Source organism: Heterodontus francisci, chromosome 5 (genome assembly GCF_036365525.1).
Source record: "Heterodontus francisci isolate sHetFra1 chromosome 5, sHetFra1.hap1, whole genome shotgun sequence".
In the NCBI taxonomy this organism is placed as follows: Eukaryota; Metazoa; Chordata; class Chondrichthyes; order Heterodontiformes; family Heterodontidae; genus Heterodontus; species Heterodontus francisci.
Window position 1 is genome coordinate 5,095,318 of NC_090375.1, and position 14,633 is coordinate 5,109,950.

Here is a 14,633-nt window from a genome sequence, read left to right on the forward strand (position 1 = left end):
TGAAATTACTGACACTCTCCCGGGGGCCCCTGAAATTACTGACACTCTCCCGGGGGCGTGAAATTACTGAAACTCTCCCGGGGGCCTGAAATTACTGACACCCTCCCGGGGGCCTGAAATTACTGACACCCTCCCGGGGGCCCCTGAAATTACTGACACTCTCCCAGGGGCCTGAAATTACTGACACCTTCCCGGGGGCCCCTGAAATTTCTGACACTCTCCCGGGTGCCCCTGAAATTAATGACACTCTGCTAGGGTCCCTGAAATTCCTGACCCTCCCGGGGGCCACTGAAATTACTGACACCCTCCCGGGGTCCCTGAAATTCCTGACACCCTCCCGGGTGCCCCTGAAATTACTGACACAGCCCGGGGGCCCCTGAAATTTCTGACACACTCCCGGGGCCCCAGAAATTACTGACACCCTCCCAGGGCCCCTGAAATTACTGATACTGTCCCGGGGGCCTGAAATTACTGACACCCTCCCGGGGGCCTGAAATTACTGACACCCTCCCGAGGGCCTGAAATTACTGACACCCTCCCGGGGGCCCTTGAAATTACTGACACTCTCCCAGGGGCCTGAAATTACTGACACCCTCCCGGGGGCCTGAAATTACTGACACCCTCCCGGGGGCCTGAAATTGCTGACACCCTCCCGAGGGCCTGAAATCACTGACACCCTCCCGGGGGCCCCTGAAATTACTGACACTCTCCCAGGGGCCTGAAATTACTGACACCCTCCCGGGTGCCCCTGAAATTACTGACACTCTCCCGGGGTCCCTGAAATGACTGACACCCACCCGGGTGCCCCTGAAATTACTGACACTCTCCCGGGGTCCCTGAAATTCCTTACCCTCCCGGGGGCCCCTGAAATTACTGACACTCCCGGGGGCCCCTGAAATTACTGACACTCTCCCGGGGGCCTGAAATTACTGACACCCTCCTGGGGTCCCTGAAATTACTGACACCTTCCTGGGGGCCCCTGAAATTTCTGACACCCTCCCGGGGCCCCTGAAATTACTGACACCCTCCCAGGGCCCCTGAAATTACTGATACTGTCCCGGGGGCCTGAAATGACTGACACCCTCCCGGGCGCCTGAAATTACTGACACCCTCCCGGGGTCCCTGAAATTCCTGACCCTCCCGGGGGCCCCTGAAATTACTGACACTCTCCCGGGGGCCTGAAATTACTGACACCCTCCTGGGGTCCCTGAAATTACTGACACCTTCCCGGGGCCCCTGAAATTACTGACACCCTCCTGGGGTCCCTGAAATTACTGACACCTTCCCGGGGGCCCCTGAAATTTCTGACACCCTCCCGGGGCCCCTGAAATTACTGACACCCTCCCAGGGCCCCTGAAATTACTGATACTGTCCCGGGGGCCTGAAATTACTGACTCTCTCCCGGGGGCCTGAAATTACTGAAACCTTCCCAGGGGCACCTGAAATTACTGACACTCTCCCGGGGGCCCCTGAAATTACTGACACTCTCCCGAAGGGCGTGAAATTACTGAAACTCTCCCGGGGGCCTGAAATTACTGACACCCTCCCGGGGTCCCTGAAATTACTGACACCCTCCCGGGTGCCCCTGAAATTACTGACACTCTCCCGGGGCCTGAAATTACTGACACCCTCCTGCGTTCCCTGAAATTACTGACACCTTCGCGGGGCCCCTGAAATTACTGACACCTTCCCGGGGGCCCCTGAAATTTCTAACACCCACCCAGGGCCCCTGAAATTACTGACACCCTCCCGGGGGCCCCTGAAATTTCTAACACCCATCCGGGGCCCCTGAAATTACTGATAGTCCCGGGGGCCTGAAATTACTGACACCCTCCCAGGGCCCCTGAAATTACTGATACTGTCCCGGGGGCCTGAAATTACTGACAGCTTCCCGGGGGCCCCTGAAATTTCTGACAACCTCCCGAGGGCCCTGAAATTACTGACACTCTCCCGGGGGCCTGAAATTACTGACACCTTCCCGGGGGCACCTGAAATTACTGAAACCCTCCTGGGGGCCTGAAATTACTGACACTCTCCCGGGGACCTGAAATTACTGACACCCTCCCGGGGGGCCCCTGAAATTACTGACACTCTCCCAGGGGCCTGAAATTACTGACAACTTCCCGGGGGCCCCTGAAATTACTGACACTCTCCCGGGGGCCTGAAATTACTGACACTCTCCCGGGGGCCTGAAATTACTGACACTCTCCCGGGGGCCTGAAATTACTGACACCCTCCTGGGGGCCTGAAATTACTGACACTCTCCCGGGGACCTGAAATTACTGACACCCTCCCGGGGGGGCCCCTGAAATTACTGACACTCTGCCAGGGTCCCTGAAATTCCTGACCCTCCCGGGGGCCCCTGAAATTACTGACACTCTCCCGGGGGCCTGAAATTACTGACACCCTCCCAGGGGCACCTGAAATTACTGACACTCTCCCGGGGGCCCCTGAAATTACTGACACTCTCCCGGGGGCGTGAAATTACTGAAACTCTCCCGGGGGCCTGAAATTACTGACACCCTCCCGGGGGCCTGAAATTACTGACACCCTCCCGGGGGCCCCTGAAATTACTGACACTCTCCCAGGGGCCTGAAATTACTGACACCTTCCCGGGGGCCCCTGAAATTTCTGACACTCTCCCGGGTGCCCCTGAAATTAATGACACTCTGCTAGGGTCCCTGAAATTCCTGACCCTCCCGGGGGCCTGAAATGACTGACACCCTCCCGGGGTCCCTGAAATTCCTGACACCCTCCCGGGTGCCCCTGAAATTACTGACACAGCCCGGGGGCCCCTGAAATTTCTGACACACTCCCGGGGCCCCAGAAATTACTGACACCCTCCCAGGGCCCCTGAAATTACTGATACTGTCCCGGGGGCCTGAAATTACTGACACCCTCCCGGGGGCCTGAAATTACTGACACCCTCCCGAGGGCCTGAAATTACTGACACCCTCCCGGGGGCCCTTGAAATTACTGACACTCTCCCAGGGGCCTGAAATTACTGACACCCTCCCGGGGGCCTGAAATTACTGACACCCTCCCGGGGGCCTGAAATTGCTGACACCCTCCCGAGGGCCTGAAATCACTGACACCCTCCCGGGGGCCCCTGAAATTACTGACACTCTCCCAGGGGCCTGAAATTACTGACACCCTCCCGGGTGCCCCTGAAATTACTGACACTCTCCCGGGGTCCCTGAAATGACTGACACCCACCCGGGTGCCCCTGAAATTACTGACACTCTCCCGGGGTCCCTGAAATTCCTTACCCTCCCGGGGGCCCCTGAAATTACTGACACTCCCGGGGGCCCCTGAAATTACTGACACTCTCCCGGGGGCCTGAAATTACTGACACCCTCCTGGGGTCCCTGAAATTACTGACACCTTCCTGGGGGCCCCTGAAATTTCTGACACCCTCCCGGGGCCCCTGAAATTACTGACACCCTCCCAGGGCCCCTGAAATTACTGATACTGTCCCGGGGGCCTGAAATGACTGACACCCTCCCGGGCGCCTGAAATTACTGACACCCTCCCGGGGTCCCTGAAATTCCTGACCCTCCCGGGGGCCCCTGAAATTACTGACACTCTCCCGGGGGCCTGAAATTACTGACACCCTCCTGGGGTCCCTGAAATTACTGACACCTTCCCGGGGCCCCTGAAATTACTGACACCCTCCCAGGGCCCCTGAAATTACTGATACTGTCCCGGGGGCCTGAAATTACTGACACCCTCCCGGGGGCCTGAAATTACTGACACCCTCCCGAGGGCCTGAAATTACTGACACCCTCCCGGGGGCCCTTGAAATTACTGACACTCTCCCAGGGGCCTGAAATTACTGACACCCTCCCGGGGGCCTGAAATTACTGACACCCTCCCGGGGGCCTGAAATTGCTGACACCCTCCCGAGGGCCTGAAATCACTGACACCCTCCCGGGGGCCCCTGAAATTACTGACACTCTCCCAGGGGCCTGAAATTACTGACACCCTCCCGGGTGCCCCTGAAATTACTGACACTCTCCCGGGGTCCCTGAAATGACTGACACCCACCCGTGTGCCCCTGAAATTACTGACACTCTCCCGGGGTCCCTGAAATTCCTTACCCTCCCGGGGGCCCCTGAAATTACTGACACTCCCGGGGGCCCCTGAAATTACTGACACTCTCCCGGGGGCCTGAAATTACTGACACCCTCCTGGGGTCCCTGAAATTACTGACACCTTCCTGGGGGCCCCTGAAATTTCTGACACCCTCCCGGGGCCCCTGAAATTACTGACACCCTCCCAGGGCCCCTGAAATTACTGATACTGTCCCGGGGGCCTGAAATGACTGACACCCTCCCGGGCGCCTGAAATTACTGACACCCTCCTGGGGTCCCTGAAATTACTGACACCTTCCCGGGGACCCCTGAAATTTCTGACACCCTCCCGGGGCCCCTGAAATTACTGACACCCTCCCAGGGCCCCTGAAATTACTGATACTGTCCCGGGGGCCTGAAATTACTGACTCTCTCCCGGGGGCCTGAAATTACTGAAACCTTCCCAGGGGCACCTGAAATTACTGACACTCTCCCGGGGGCCCCTGAAATTACTGACACTCTCCCGGGGGCGTGAAATTACTGAAACTCTCCCGGGGGCCTGAAATTACTGACACCCTCCCGGGGTCCCTGAAATTACTGACACCCTCCCGGGGTCCCTGAAATTACTGACACCCTCCCGGGTGCCCCTGAAATTACTGACACCTTCCCGGGGGCACCTGAAATTATTGACACCCTCCAAGGGTCCCTGAAATTACTGACACCCTCCCGGGTGCCCCTGAAATTACTGACACAGCCCGGGGGCCCCTGAAATTTCTGACACACTCCCGGGGCCAGAGAAATTACTGACACCCTCCCAGGGCCCCTGAAATTACTGATACTGTCCCGGGGGCCTGAAATTACTGACACCCTCCCGGGGGCCTGAAATTACTGACACCCTCCCGAGGGCCTGAAATTACTGACACCCTCCCGGGGGCCCCTGAAATTACTGACACTCTCCCAGGGGCCTGAAATTACTGACACCCTCCCGGGGGCCTGAAATTACTGACACCCTCCCGGGGGCCTGAAATTGCTGACACCCTCCCGAGGGCCTGAAATTACTGACACCCTCCCGGGGGCCCCTGAAATTACTGACACTCTCCCAGGGGCCTGAAATTACTGACACCCTCCCGGGGGCCTGAAATTACTGACACCGTCCCGAGGGCCTGAAATTACTGACACCCTCCCGGGGGCCCCTGAAATTACTGACACTCTCCCAGGGGCCTGAAATTACTGACACCCTCCCGGGTGCCCCTGAAATTACTGACACTCTCCCGGGGTTCCTGAAATGACTGACACCCACCCGGGTGCCCCTGAAATTACTGACACTCTCCCGGGGTCCCTGAAATTCCTTACCCTCCCGGGGGCCCCTGAAATTTCTGACACCCTCCCGGGGTCCCTGAAATTCCTTACCCTCCCGGGTGCCCCTGAAATTACTGACACTCTCCCGGGGTCCCTGAAATTCCTTACCCTCCCGGGTGCCCCTGAAATTACTGACACTCTCCCGGGGTCCCTGAAATTCCTTACCCTCCCGGGTGCCCCTGAAATTACTGACACTCTCCCGGGGTCCCTGAAATTCCTTACCCTCCCGGGTGCCCCTGAAATTACTGACACTCTCCCGGGGTCCCTGAAATTCCTTACCCTCCCGGGGGCCCCTGAAATTACTGACACCCTCCCAGGGCCCCTGAAATTACTGATACTGTCCCATGGGCCTGAAATGACTGACACCCTCCCGGGGGCCTGAAATTACTGACACCCTCCCAGGTCCCCTGAAATTACTGATACTGTCCCGGGGGCCTGAAATGACTGACACCCTCCCGGGGGCCTGAAATTACTGACACCCTCCCAGGGCCCCTGAAATTACTGATACTGTCCCGGGGGCCTGAAATTACTGACACTCTCACGGGGGCCTGAAATTACTGACACCTTCCCAGGGGCACCTGAAATTACTGACACTCTCCCGGGGGCCCATGAAATTACTGACACCTTCCCGGGGGCCCCTGAAATTACTGACACCCTCCCGGGGGCCTGGAATTACTGACACCCTCCCGGGAGCCCCTGAAATTAGTGACACCCTCCCAGGGGCCCCTGAAATTCCTGACTCTCTCCCGGGAGCCCCTGAAATTTCTGACACTCTCCCGGGGGCATGAAATTACTGATACTGTCCCGGGGGCCCTGAAATTACTGACACCCTCCCGGGAGCTCCTGAAATTAGTGACACCCTCCCGGGGGCCCCTGAAATAACTGACACCCTCCCGGGTGCCCCTGAAATTACTGACACCCTCCCGGGGGCCTGAAATTACTGACACCCTCCCGGGGTCCCTGAAATTACTGACACTCTCCCGGGGGCGTGAAATTACTGACACCCTCCCGGGGGCCTGAAATTACTTACACCCTCCCGGGGGCCTGAAATTACTGACACCGTCCCGAGGGCCTGAAATTACTGACACCCTCCCGGGGGCCCCTGAAATTACTGACACTCTCCCAGGGGCCTGAAATTACTGACACCCTCCCGGGTGCCCCTGAAATTACTGACACTCTCCCGGGGTCCCTGAAATTACTGACACCCACCCGGGTGCCCCTGAAATTACTGACACTCTCCCGGGGTCCCTGAAATTCCTTACCCTCCCGGGGGCCCCTGAAATTTCTGACACCCTCCCGGGGCCCCTGAAATTACTGACACCCTCCCAGGGCCCCTGAAATTACTGATACTGTCCCGGGGGCCTGAAATTACTGACACTCTCCCAGGGGCCTGAAATTACTGACACCTTCCCAGGGGCACCTGAAATTACTGACACTCTCCCGGGGGCCCCTGAAATTACTGACACTCTCCCGGGGGCGTGAAATTACTGAAACTCTCCCGGGGGCCTGAAATTACTGACACCCTCCCGGGGGCCCCTGAAATTACTGACACTCTCCCAGGGGCCTGAAATTACTGACACCCTCCTGCGGTCCCTGAAATTACTGACACCCTTCTGGGGTCCCTGAAATTACTGACACCCTCCCGGGGCCCCTGAAATTACTGACAACCTCCCAGGGCCCCTGAAATTACTGACACTCTCACGGGGGCCTGAAATTACTGACACCTTCCCAGGGGCACCTGAAATTACTGACACTCTCCCGGGGGCCCATGAAATTACTGACACCTTCCCGGGGCCCCCTGAAATTACTGACACCCTCCCGGGGGCCTGGAATTACTGACACCCTCCCGGGAGCCCCTGAAATTAGTGACACCCTCCCAGGGGCCCCTGAAATTCCTGACACTCTCCCGGGAGCCCCTGAAATTTCTGACACTCTCCCGGGGGCATGAAATTACTGACACCCTCCCGGGAGCCCCTGAAATTTCTGACACTCTCCCGGGGGCATGAAATTACTGATACTGTCCCGGGGGCCCTGAAATTACTGACACCCTCCCGGGAGCTCCTGAAATTAGTGACACCCTCCCGGGGGCCCCTGAAATAACTGACACCCACCCGGGTGCCCCTGAAATTACTGACACCCTCCCGGGGGCCTGAAATTACTGACACCCTCCCAGGGTCCCTGAAATTACTGACACTCTCCCGGGGGCGTGAAATTACTGACACCCTCCCGGGGGCCTGAAATTACTGACACCCTCCCGGGGTCCCTGAAATTACTGACACCCTCCCGGGGTCCCTGAAATTACTGACACCCTCCCGGGTGCCCCTGAAATTACTGACACTCTCCCGAGCCCCTGAAATTACTGACACAGCCCGGGGGCCCCTGAAATTTCTGACACACTCCCGGGGCCCCAGAAATTACTGACACCCTCCCAGGGCCCCTGAAATTACTGATACTGTCCCGGGGGCCTGAAATTACTGACACCCTCCCGGGGGCCCTTGAAATTACTGACACTCTCCCAGGGGCCTGAAATTACTGACACCCTCCCGGGGGCCTGAAATTACTGACACCCTCCCGAGGGCCTGAAATTGCTGACACCCTCCCGAGGGCCTGAAATCACTGACACCCTCCCGGGGGCCCCTGAAATTACTGACACTCTCCCAGGGGCCTGAAATTACTGACACCCTCCCGGGTGCCCCTGAAATTACTGACACTCTCCCGGGGTCCCTGAAATCACTGACACCCACCCGGGTGCCCCTGAAATTACTGACACTCTCCCGGGGTCCCTGAAATTCCTTACCCTCCCGGGGGCCCCTGAAATTACTGACACTCCCGGGGGCCCCTGAAATTACTGACACTCTCCCGGGGGCCTGAAATTACTGACACCCTCCTGGGGTCCCTGAAATTACTGACACCTACCTGGGGGCCCCTGAAATTTCTGACACCTTCCCGGGGCCCCTGAAATTACTGACACCCTCCCAGGGCCCCTGAAATTACTGATCCTGTCCCGGGGGCCTGAAATGACTGACACCCTCCCGGGCGCCTGAAATTACTGACACCCTCCCGGGGTCCCTGAAATTCCTGACCCTCCCGGGGGCCCCTGAAATTACTGACACCCTCCTGGGGACCCTGAAATTACTGACACCTTCCCGGGGCCCCTGAAATTACTGACACCCACCCGGGGGCCTGAAATTACTGACACCCTCCCGGGGGCCCCTGAAATTACTGACACTCTCCCAGGGGCCTGAAATTACTGACACCTTCCCGGGGGCCCCTGAAATTTCTGACACTCTCCCGGGTGCCCCTGAAATTAATGACACTCTGCTAGGGTCCCAGAAATTCCTGACCCTCCCGGGGGCCACTGAAATTACTGACACCCTCCCGGGGTCCCTGAAATTCCTGACCCGCCCGGGGGCCCCTGAAATTACTGACACTCTCCCGGGGGCCTGAAATTACTGACACCCTCCTGCGGTCCCTGAAATTACTGACACCTTCCCGGGGCCCCAGAAATTACTGACACCCTCCTGGGGTCCCTGAAATTACTGACACCTTCCCGTAGGCCCCTGAAATTTCTGACACCCTCCCGGGGCCCCTGAAATTACTGACAACCTCCCAGGGCCCCTGAAATTACTGATACTGTCCCGGGGGCCTGAAATTACTGACACTCTCCCGGGGGCCTGAAATTACTGACACCTTCCCAGGGGCACCTGAAATTACTGACACTCTCCCGGGGGCCCCTGAAATTACTGACACTCTCCCGGGGGCGTGAAATTACTGAAACTCTCCCGGGGGCCTGAAATTACTGACACCCTCCCGGGGTCCCTGAAATTACTGACACCCTCCCGGGTGCCCCTGAAATTACTGACACAGCCCGGGGGCCCCTGAAATTACTGATACTGTCCCGGGGGCCTGAAATTACTGACACCCTCCCGGGGGCCTGAAATTACTGACACCCTCCCGAGGGCCTGAAATTACTGACACCCTCCCGGGGGCCCCTGAAATTACTGACACTCTCCCAGGGGCCTGAAATTACTGACACCCTCCCGGGGGCCTGAAATTGCTGACACCCTCCCGAGGGCCTGAAATTACTGACACCCTCCCGGGGGCCCCTGAAATTACTGACACTCTCCCAGGGGCCTGAAATTACTGACACCCTCCCGGGGGCCTGAAATTACTGACACCGTCCCGAGGGCCTGAAATTACTGACACCCTCCCGGGTGCCCCTGAAATTACTGACACTCTCCCGGGGTCCCTGAAATGACTGACACCCACCCGGGTGCCCCTGAAATTACTGACACTCTCCCGGGGTCCCTGAAATTCCTTACCCTCCCGGGGGCCCCTGAAAGTACTGACACTCTCCCGGGGGCCTGAAATTACTGACACCCTCCTGGGGTCCCTGAAATTACTGACACCTTCCTGGGGGCCTGAAATTACTGACACCCTGCCGAGGGCCTGAAATTACTGACACCCTCACGGGGGCCCTTGAAATTACTGACACTCTCCCAGGGGCCTGAAATTACTGACACCCTCCCGGGGGCCTGAAATTACTGACACCCTCCCGAGGGCCTGAAATTGCTGACACCCTCCCGAGGGCCTGAAATCACTGACACCCTCCCGGGGGCCCCTGAAATTACTGACACTCTCCCAGGGGCCTGAAATTACTGACACCCTCCCGGGTGCCCCTGAAATTACTGACACTCTCCCGGGGTCCCTGAAATGACTGACACCCACCCGGGTGCCCCTGAAATTACTGACACTCTCCCGGGGTCCCTGAAATTCCTTACCCTCCCGGGGGCCCCTGAAATTACTGACACTCCCGGGGGCCCCTGAAATTACTGACACTCTCCCGGGGGCCTGAAATTACTGACACCCTCCTGGGGTCCCTGAAATTACTGACACCTTCCTGGGGGCCCCTGAAATTTCTGACACCTTCCCGGGGCCCCTGAAATTACTGACACCCTCCCAGGGCCCCTGAAATTACTGATCCTGTCCCGGGGGCCTGAAATGACTGACACCCTCCCGGGCGCCTGAAATTACTGACACCCTCCCGGGGTCCCTGAAATTCCTGACCCTCCCGGGGGCCCCTGAAATTACTGACACTCTCCCGGGGGGCCCCTGAAATTACTGACACCCTCCTGGGGTCCCTGAAATTACTGACACCTTCCCGGGGCCCCTGAAATTACTGACACCCTCCTGGGGTCCCTGAAATTACTGACACCTTCCCGGGGGCCCCTGAAATTTCTGACACCCTCCCGGGGCCCCTGAAATTACTGACACCCTCCCAGGGCCCCTGAAATTACTGATACTGTCCCGGGGGCCTGAAATTACTGACTCTCTCCCGGGGGCCTGAAATTACTGACACCTTCCCAGGGGCACCTGAAATTACTGACACTCTCCCGGGGGCCCCTGAAATTACTGACACTCTCCCGGGGGCGTGAAATTACTGAAACTCTCCCGGGGGCCTGAAATTACTGACACCCACCCGGGGGCCTGAAATTACTGACACCCTCCCGGGGGCCCCTGAAATTACTGACACTCTCCCAGGGGCCTGAAATTACTGACACCTTCCCGGGGGCCCCTGAAATTTCTGACACTCTCCCGGGTGCCCCTGAAATTAATGACACTCTGCTAGGGTCCCAGAAATTCCTGACCCTCCCGGGGGCCACTGAAATTACTGACACCCTCCCGGGGTCCCTGAAATTCCTGACCCGCCCGGGGGCCCCTGAAATTACTGACACTCTCCCGGGGGCCTGAAATTACTGACACCCTCCTGCGGTCCCTGAAATTACTGACACCTTCCCGGGGCCCCAGAAATTACTGACACCCTCCTGGGGTCCCTGAAATTACTGACACCTTCCCGGGGGCCCCTGAAATTTCTGACACCCTCCCGGGGCCCCTGAAATTACTGACAACCTCCCAGGGCCCCTGAAATTACTGATACTGTCCCGGGGGCCTGAAATTACTGACACTCTCCCGGGGGCCTGAAATTACTGACACCTTCCCAAGGGGCACCTGAAATTACTGACACTCTCCCGGGGGCCCCTGAAATTACTGACACTCTCCCGGGGGCGTGAAATTACTGAAACTCTCCCGGGGGCCTGAAATTACTGACACCCTCCCGGGGGCCTGAAATTACTGACACCCTCCCGGGGGCCCCTGAAATTACTGACACTCTCCCAGGGGCCTGAAATTACTGACACCTTCACGGGGGCCCCTGAAATTTCTGACACTCTCCCGGGTGCCCCTGAAATTACTGACACTCTGCTAGGGTCCCTGAAATTCCTGACCCTCCCGGGGGCCACTGAAATTACTGACACCCTCCCGGGGTCCCTGAAATTCCTGACCCGCCCGGGGGCCCCTGAAATTACTGACACTCTCCCGGGGGCCTGAAATTACTGACACCCTCCTGCGGTCCCTGAAATTACTGACACCTTCCCGGGGCCCCAGAAATTACTGACACCCTCCTGGGGTCCCTGAAATTACTGACACCTTCCCGGGGGCCCCTGAAATTTCTGACACCCTCCCGGGGCCCCTGAAATTACTGACACCCTCCCAGGGCCCCTGAAATTTCTGACACCCTCCCGGGGGCCCCTGAAATTACTGACACCTTCCCGGGGCCCCAGAAATTACTGACACCTTCCCGGGGGCCCCTGAAATTTCTGACACCCTCCCGGGGGACCCTGAAATTACTGACACCTTCCCGGGGCCCCAGAAATTACTGACACCCTCCTGGGGTCCCTGAAATTACTGACACCTTCCCGGGGGCCCCTGAAATTTCTGACACCCTCCCGGGGCCCCTGTAATTACTGACACCCTCCCAGGGCCCCTGAAATTACTGATACTGTCCCGGGGGCCTGAAATTACTGACACTCTCCCGGGGGCCTGAAATTACTGACACCTTCCCAGGGGCACCTGAAATTACTGACACTCTCCCGGGGGCCCCTGAAATTACTGACACTCTCCCGGGGGCGTGAAATTACTGAAACTCTCCCGGGGGCCTGAAATTACTGACACCCTCCCGGGGTCCCTGAAATTACTGACACCCTCCCGGGTGCCCCTGAAATTACTGACACTCTCCCGAGCCCCTGAAATTATTGACACCCTCCAAGGGTCCCTGAAATTACTGACACAGCCCGGGGGCCCCTGAAATTTCTGACACACTCCCGGGGCCCCAGAAATTACTGACACCTTCCCGGGGCCCCAGAAATTACTGACACCCTCCTGGGGTCCCTGAAATTACTGACACCTTCCCGGGGGCCCCTGAAATTTCTGACACCCTCCCGGGGCCCCTGAAATTACTGACAACCTCCCAGGGCCCCTGAAATTACTGATACTGTCCCGGGGGCCTGAAATTACTGACACCCTCCCGGGGGCCTGAAATTACTGACACCCTCCTGGGGTCCCTGAAATTACTGACACCTTCCCGGGGGCCCCTGAAATTTCTGACACCCTCCCGGGGCCCCTGAAATTACTGACACCCTCCCAGGGCCCCTGAAATTACTGATACTGTCCCGGGGGCCTGAAATTACTGACTCTCTCCCGGGGGCCTGAAATTACTGACACCTTCCCAGGGGCACCTGAAATTACTGACACTCTCCCGGGGGCCCCTGAAATTACTGACACTCTCCCGGGGGCGTGAAATTACTGAAACTCTCCCGGGGGCCTGAAATTACTGACACCCACCCGGGGGCCTGAAATTACTGACACCCTCCCGGGGGCCCCTGAAATTACTGACACTCTCCCAGGGGCCTGAAATTACTGACACCTTCCCGGGGGCCCCTGAAATTTCTGACACTCTCCCGGGTGCCCCTGAAATTAATGACACTCTGCTAGGGTCCCAGAAATTCCTGACCCTCCCGGGGGCCACTGAAATTACTGACACCCTCCCGGGGTCCCTGAAATTCCTGACCCGCCCGGGGGCCCCTGAAATTACTGACACTCTCCCGGGGGCCTGAAATTACTGACACCCTCCTGCGGTCCCTGAAATTACTGACACCTTCCCGGGGCCACTGAAATTACTGACACCCTCCCGGGGTCCCTGAAATTCCTGACCCGCCCGGGGGCCCCTGAAGTTACTGACACTCTCCCGGGGGCCTGAAATTACTGACACCCTCCTGCGGTCCCTGAAATTACTGACACCTTCCCGGGGCCCCAGAAATTACTGACACCCTCCTGGGGTCCCTGAAATTACTGACACCTTCCCGGGGGCCCCTGAAATTTCTGACACCCTCCCGGGGCCCCTGAAATTACTGACAACCTCCCAGGGCCCCTGAAATTACTGATACTGTCCCGGGGGCCTGAAATTACTGACACTCTCCCGGGGGCCTGAAATTACTGACACCTTCCCAGGGGCACCTGAAATTACTGACACTCTCCCGGGGGCCCCTGAAATTACTGACACTCTCCCGGGGGCGTGAAATTACTGAAACTCTCCCGGGGGCCTGAAATTACTGACACCCTCCCGGGGTCCCTGAAATTACTGACACCCTCCCGGGTGCCCCTGAAATTACTGACACTCTCCCGAGCCCCTGAAATTATTGACACCCTCCAAGGGTCCCTGAAATTACTGACACCCTCCCGGGTGCCCCTGAAATTACTGACACAGCCTGGGGGCCCCTGAAATTTCTGACACACTCCCGGGGCCCCAGAAATTACTGACACCCTCCCAGGGCCCCTGAAATTACTGATACTGTCCCGGGGGCCTGAAATTACTGACACCCTCCCGGGGGCCTGAAATTACTGACACCCTCCCGAGGGCCTGAAATTACTGACACCCTCCCGGGGGCCCCTGAAATTACTGACACTCTCCCAGGGGCCTGAAATTACTGACACCCTCCCGGGGGCCTGAAATTGCTGACACCCTCCCGAGGGCCTGAAATTACTGACACCCTCCCGGGGGGCCCCTGAAATTACTGACACTCTCCCAGGGGCCTGAAATTACTGACAACTTCCCGGGGGCCCCTGAAATTACTGACACTCTCCCGGGGGCCTGAAATTACTGACACTCTCCCGGGGGCCTGAAATTACTGACACCTTCCCGGGGGCACCTGAAATTACTGACACCCTCCTGGGGGCCTGAAATTACTGACACTCTCCCGGGGACCTGAAATTACTGACACCCTCCCGGGGGGCCCCTGAAATTACTGACACCCTCCCGGGGGGCCCCTGAAATTACTGACAACTTCCCGGGGGCCCCTGAAATTA